Source organism: Panulirus ornatus, chromosome 5, assembly GCF_036320965.1.
Source record: "Panulirus ornatus isolate Po-2019 chromosome 5, ASM3632096v1, whole genome shotgun sequence".
In the NCBI taxonomy this organism is placed as follows: domain Eukaryota; kingdom Metazoa; phylum Arthropoda; class Malacostraca; order Decapoda; family Palinuridae; genus Panulirus; species Panulirus ornatus.
This window is the reverse complement of record NC_092228.1, coordinates 20,845,621-20,852,502: the sequence shown is the minus strand read 5'-3', so window position 1 is coordinate 20,852,502 and position 6,882 is coordinate 20,845,621.

The following is a 6,882-nucleotide window of genomic DNA, read 5'->3' as shown; positions in this document are numbered from 1 at the left end:
GCTACCTCGCTATCGCGGGAAATGGCGAATAGTATGAAAAAAAAAAAAAAAAAAAAAAAATATATATATATATATATATATATATATATATATATATATATATATATATATATATATATATATATATATATATATATATACCTCGCAAACGCTGGAGACAGCGACAAAGCAAAATGATTAAATATATATATATATATATATATATATATATATATATATATACAATGTTGTATGGTTGCGAGGCGTGGACTATGGATAGAGTTGTGCGCAGGAGGATGGATGTGCTGGAAATGAGATGTTTGAGGACAATGTGTGGTGTGAGGTGGTTTGATCGAGTAAGTAACGTAAGGGTAAGAGAGATGTGTGGAAATAAAAAGATCGTGGTTGAGAGAGCAGAAGAGGGTGTTTTGAAATGGTTTGGTCACATGGAGAGAATGAGTGAGGAAAGATTGACCAAGAGGATATATGTGTCGGAGGTGGAGGGAACGAGGAGAAGAGGGAGACCAAATTGGAGGTGGAAAGATAGAGTGAAAAAGATTTTGTGTGATCGGGGCCTGAACATGCAGGAGGGTGAAAGGAGGGCAAGGAATAGAGTGAATTGGAGCGATGTGGTATACCGGGGTTGACGTGCTGTCAGTAGATTGAATCAAGGCATGTGAAGCGTCTGGGGTAAACCATGGAAAGCTGTGTAGGTATGTATATTTGCGTGTGTGAACGTATGTATATACATGTGTATGGGGGTGGGTTGGGCCATTTCTTTCGTCTGTTTCCTTGCGCTACCTCGCAAACGCGGGAGACAGACAGTATTTTGAAGGTTTGTTGAATGTGTTTGATGATAGAGTGGCAGATATAGGGTGTTTTGGTCGAAGTGGTGTGCAAAGTGAGAGGGTTAGGGAAAATGATTTGGTAAACAGAGAAGAGGTAGTAAAAGCTTTGCGGAAGATGAAAGCCGGCAAGGCAGCAGGTTTGGATGGTATTGCAGTGGAATTTATTAAAAAAGGGGGTGACTGTATTGTTGACTGGTTGGTAAGGTTATTTAATGTATGTATGACTCACGGTGAGGTGCCTGGGGATTGGCGGAATGCGTGCAAGTGCCATTGTACAAAGGAAAAGGGGGATAAGAGGAGTGCTCAAATTACAGGGGTAAAAGGGTTTGTTGAGTATTCCTAAAAATTTTTAATGGGAGGGTATTGATTGAGGGGGGAAGGGAAATGTACAGAGCACCCGATTGGGGAAGAGCAGTGTGTTTCAGAAGTGGTAAGGTTTGGTGGATCAGGTGTTTGCTTTGAAAATGTATGTGAGAAATACTTAGAAAAGCAAAGGGATTTTGTTTTGTAGCTTTTATGGATCTGGAAAAGGCATATGATAGATTTTGATAGAATGCTCGGGTGGAAGGAAATTAAAAAATTATAGGGTGGGGGAGGAAAAGTTGTTAGAAACAATGAAAATTTTTAATCGAGGATGTAAGGCATGTGTACGTGTGGGAAGAGAGGAAAGGTTTGGGTTTCCGGGAATGTGGTTTGCGGCAGGGGTGTGTATGCCCCCAGGTTGTTTAATTTTTTTTATGGAGGGGGTTTTTTTAGGGAGGTGAATGCAAGATTTTTTGGAAAGAGGGGCAAGAAAGAAGCCCTTTTTGGATGAGAGGGTTTTTGGGAAGTGAGCCCAGTTTTTTGCTGATGATACACGCTGGTGGCTAAATTCATGTGAGAAATTGAAGAAGTGGTGACGAGTTTGGAAAAAGTGTGTAAAAGAAAAAGAAAAGAGTAAATGTGAAAAAGAGCAAGGTTATTAGGTACGTAGGGTTGAGGGCCCAAGTAAATTTTGGGGGGTGATTTTGGGAATGGAAAAAACTGGAGGAAGTAAAGGGTTTTTTTTAGATATCGGGGAGGGATCGGCAGCGGAGGGAACCCAAAGGAAAGGGGAAAAGTGGATCATAGGGTGGGGGAGGGGGCGAAAATTCGGGGAGCCTTAAAGAATGGGGGAAAAGGAAATTTATCTCGGAAAGCAAAAATGGTATTTTAAAAGGAATAGTGGTTCCAACAATGTTTTTAGGTTGCGAGGCGTGGGCTATGGAAAGTTGGCGCAGGGGGATGGATTTTCTGGAAAGAGATGTTTTAGGACAGTGTGTGGTGTAGGGGTTTGATCGGTTTAAATAACGAAGGGTAAGAGAGATTGTGGAAAAAAAAAGAGCGTGGTTGAGAGAGCAAAAAGAGGGTGTTTTGAAATGGTTTGGGCACATGGGGAGAATGAGTGAGGAAAATTGACCCAAAAGGATATATGGGGGCGGAGGTGGGGGGAACGAGGAGAAGAGAGAGACCAAATTGGGGGGTGGAAAGAAGGAGTGAAAAAGATTTTTTGTGATCGGGGGCCCGAACATGCAAAGGGGGGTGAAAGGAGGGCAAGGAAAAGAGTGAATTTTGGGGCGATGTGGTAAAAACCGGGGTTGACGTGCTGTCATGGATTGAATCGGGGCATGTGAAGCGTCTGGGGTAAAACCCTGGAAAGCTGTGTAGGGATTTTAAATTTCGTGTGTGGAGTAAGTATATTTCATTTGTATGGGGGGGGGTTGGGCCATTTCTTTTGTCTGTTTCCTTTTCGCTACCTCGCAAACGCGGGGGACAGCAAAAAAAAAAAAAAAAAAAAAAATATATATAAATAAAAATATAAAAAAAAAATATATATATAAAATAATATAAATATTATTAATATATATTTTTTTTTAATTTTCCCAAAAAAAGGAAAAAGAGAAGGGGGGCCCGGTTTTTTTATATTCCCTCAAAACCCAGTTCCCCTGTTCTTAACGGGTACCTCGCTAACGCGGGAAATGGGGAATTTGTTTGAAAAAAAAAAAAAATATATATATTTAAAATAAAAATATAAATATAAAATATATATAATAATTATATATATTATGTAAAAATATATATATACAAGAGTATGATTAGATGGGGGGGCGTATCATAATTTTTTTGTACTGCAAGGGGTTTCCAGGTTTTGGGCCCCTTGTGAGCCAAAAAACTCGAAAGACAAATTATTGCCGTTCCCGCGATATGTTGACCACCAGAGCGTATCCTCAGATTTGGCTGAGGGGAAAAGTTTATCTTGTGGGAAATAAATGAAAATGTTTTGTTTTTGGTTTTGAAATATGGGAAAGGGAAATCTTGTCCCTTTGCTTTTTTCGTAACTCTGGCCGGCTTTCCAGTGTCGGCGACGGGGTGTTGATTTTTCATTCATTTCCGGCCGTTGAATCGAAAGGCCATTGGGAAAAAAGAGAAGAAAAAGGAAAACAGAGAAAAAATAGGATATTTTTTTTTCACAAGAGACATTTCCCGTTTATTTGTGATGGTTCTGGCCCCTTTTAAGATGTTTTCAGGAAACTCCCCCTAATTTGTTAGGGTGGGGACAAGTTTGGGAATATTAACTGCCGGCTCTCAGCAACTGGGGAAAAAAGGGGTTTAAATTTTGATCAAATAAAAATGACTTTTTTAAAAGGGTTTGAACAAATTTGGCTCCCGTTTTTTTTTTTGTCTGGTCATTGGCGGGGGCTCTGTCATTGGGCCCTGTAGGTTTCTACAGTGGTGATTTTTTACAGGCGTCCTTTCCGTGTCAAAAAAGGGTGGCAGGTTATTTTGTCTTTGGAGCTGAGACGGGCAAGTGCGACCCGCGGGGTCGTACAAAGCGAGTAAAGTGGAGGGGACCCGGGGTTTCCAGAAACCCTCCCCTTTTAAAGAAATTTTAACTTTCTAAAGGGGGCCCCCGAAAAAGGAGTCCGGGGGGAGTGCTCTTTCTCCTCGAATGCTCAGATTGCGGTGTCAAAGTTGTAAAAGTTACCAAATGAGAAAAGGGAAGATAGATAGTATGTTTGGGGAAAGGAACCGGATGTTTTGGCTCTGGTGAAACAAACTAAAAGGGAAAAGGGGGAAGAGTGGTTTGGGGAATCTTTAGTAGTAAAGTCGGGGGTTACGGGGGAGAAGACAAAGGAAGGAGTAGCACTACTCTGAAACAGAAGTTGGGGAGTATTTTGATAAAGTTTAAGAAATAAACCCCAAAATTTGGGAAAATTTGGTAAAACTGAAAGCGGATGGAGAGAGGGGGTGATTATTGGTGCCTATGCCCCTTGGCATGAAAAGAAAGATCAGGGAGGGGCAAGTGTTTTGGGAGAAACCTAAAGTGTGTTCGCAGTTTTGATGCACGAGCCCGGGTTTATAGTGATGGGTGATTTAATCCCAAAGGTGAGTAATGTGGCATTTAAAGGGAATAATTGGGTATAGGGGGTTTTTTTAGTGTTGTAAATGGAAATGGGTGAAGAACTTGTGGGTTTGTGTGCTGAAAAAGGACTGGTGTTTGGGGAAAATACCGGTTCAAAAAGAGAGAGATACATAAAAATTAGTATGAAAATTTGGGAGATACCCAGAAAACGTTTTTGGGATTACTTTTAAAAATTGGGGGGCGCTGGAAAAAAAGGGGAGCCCTTTTGGATGTTAAGTGTTTGAGGGGTTTAAAACTGGGGGGAACCCCCTAAAATATTCTTTGGAAGTCAAAAAGGTGAAGATTTGTAAAAGGTTTTCAGAAAAGAAGAGAGAATTTTTAGGGTGAATAAGTGGGGAGAGAAAGGGTGAGCTTGGGAAGGAGACTTGTGTGAGGAAGTCCCCACAAGAGACGAGTGCAGAATGGGAAAAAAGGTTTAGAGCAAAGGGCGAAAAGGGGGGTGTGGAAAGGGAAAGGGGTTTATTTAGGGGAAACAGAGATGGCTTGCGCAAAAGATGCCTGTGGCAAGAGAAGCGTGGGAGGTGGGGAGTTAGAAAGGGGAAATGGTTTGGGGGGACGAAGAATTTAAAATGTCATGAAAAAAAAAGAGAGAGGCATTTGGACGAGTTTTTTTAGGGAAAAAGTTCAAATTTACTTAAGATGTATAAAAGAACGAGGCATGAGGTAAAGAAAGGTGCAAAGGTGAAAAAGAGGGGAAATGAGATTGTTTGGGGAGGAAAAGCAAACATTAAATTTTGGGGGAAATAAAAAGGGGTTTTAGAAAGAGGTAAAAAAAAAAGCGTAAAACAAAGAACAAATGGGGGCATTTGGGGAAGGGGGCTAAAAGGGGAGGGAATAAAAAAGTATGGGTTGGGGAGAAGGGATGGGGTGAGTATTTTGAAGGTTTGTTTAATGTGTTTGATGAAGAGTGGCAGATAAAAGGGTGTTTTGGGCCCAAGGGGGTGTGCAAAATGAGAGGGGAGGGAAAAAAGGTTTTGGGAAAACAGAGAAGAAAGGGAGTGAAAGCTTTGCGGAAGATGAAAACCGGGAAGGCGGGGGTTTGGATGGGGAAATTTCCCTGGAAATTTTTAAAAAAAGGGGGTTTACTGTGTTGTTGAAATGGTTGGTGGGATATTTAGTGTATTTAGGGGTCAAAAGGAGGGGGGAATGTTTTTTCCTTTGGAAAGGGGGTTGGGCCGGGGGAAAAAATTTCAAAAATTTCCAAAAAAGTAAAAAACCAAAAATTGGGGGGGAAAAAAAAAGGGGCCAAAAGGGGGGATGAAAAAGGTGAGGGTGTTCAAAATTAAGGGGGTTTATAAAGTTTTATTTAGTAATTTCCTGGGGGAATTTATTTTAATGGGTAGGGGGGGGGGGGTTTTTGGATGGGGGGAAAAAAAAAAAAAAAAAAGGTTTTTTAAGGGAAAAAAGGGGGAAGAGATAAGGATTAAAGGAAGGGGAAAAACAGTGTGGTTTCAGAAGTGGTAAGGGGTTGTGGATTAGGTTTTTGGGTTTGGGAAAAATGTATGTGAGAAATACTTAGAAAACCCAAAAAGATTTTTTTAAAAGCATTTAAAAGAAAACTGGAGAAGGCAGGGGGTTGAGGAGATGCTCCCGTGGAAAGTATTAAGAAAATACGGGGGGGAGGCCAAGTTGCGAGAAGCAGTGAAAAAATTTTTTTCAAGAAAATAAAGGGATGTGAAAGAGTAGGAAAAGAGGAAAGGGATTGGTTTTCAGTGAATGTAGGTTTGCGGCAGGGGTGTGTGATGTCTCCATGGTTGTTTAATTTGTTTATGGATGGGGTTGTTTAGGGAGGTGAATGCAAGAGTTTTGGAAAGAGGGGCAAGTATGAAGTCTGTTGGGGATGAGAGAGCTTGGGAAGTGAGTCAGTTGTTGTTCGCTGATGATACAGCGCTGGTGGCTGATTCATGTGAGAAATTGCAGAAGCTGGTGACTGAGTTTGGTAAAGTGTGTGAAAGAAGAAAGTTAAGAGTAAATGTGAATAAGAGCAAGGTTATTAGGTACAGTAGGGTTGAGGGTCAAGTCAATTGGGAGGTGAGTTTGAATGGAGAAAAACTGGAGGAAGTGAAGTGTTTTAGATATCTGGGAGTGGATCTGGCAGCGGATGGAACCATGGAAGCGGAAGTGGATCATAGGGTGGGGGAGGGGGCGAAAATTCTGGGAGCCTTGAAGAATGTGTGGAAGTCGAGAATATTATCTCGGAAAGCAAAAATGGATATGTTTGAAGGAATAGTGGTTCCAACAATGTTGTATGGTTGCGAGGCGTGGGCTATGGATAGAGTTGTGCGCAGGAGGATGGATGTGCTGGAAATGAGATGTTTGAGGACAGTGTGTGGTGTGAGGTGGTTTGATCGAGTAAGTAACGTAAGGGTAAGAGAGATGTGTGGAAATAAAAAGAGCGTGGTTGAGAGAGCAGAAGAGGGTGTTTTGAAATGGTTTGGGCACATGGAGAGAATGAGTGAGGAAAGATTGACCAAGAGGATATATGTGTCGGAGGTGGAGGGAACGAGGAGAAGAGAGAGACCAAATTGGAGGTGGAAAGATGGAGTGAAAAAGATTTTGTGTGATCGGGGCCTGAACATGCAGGAGGGTGAAAGGAGGGCAAGGAATAGAGTG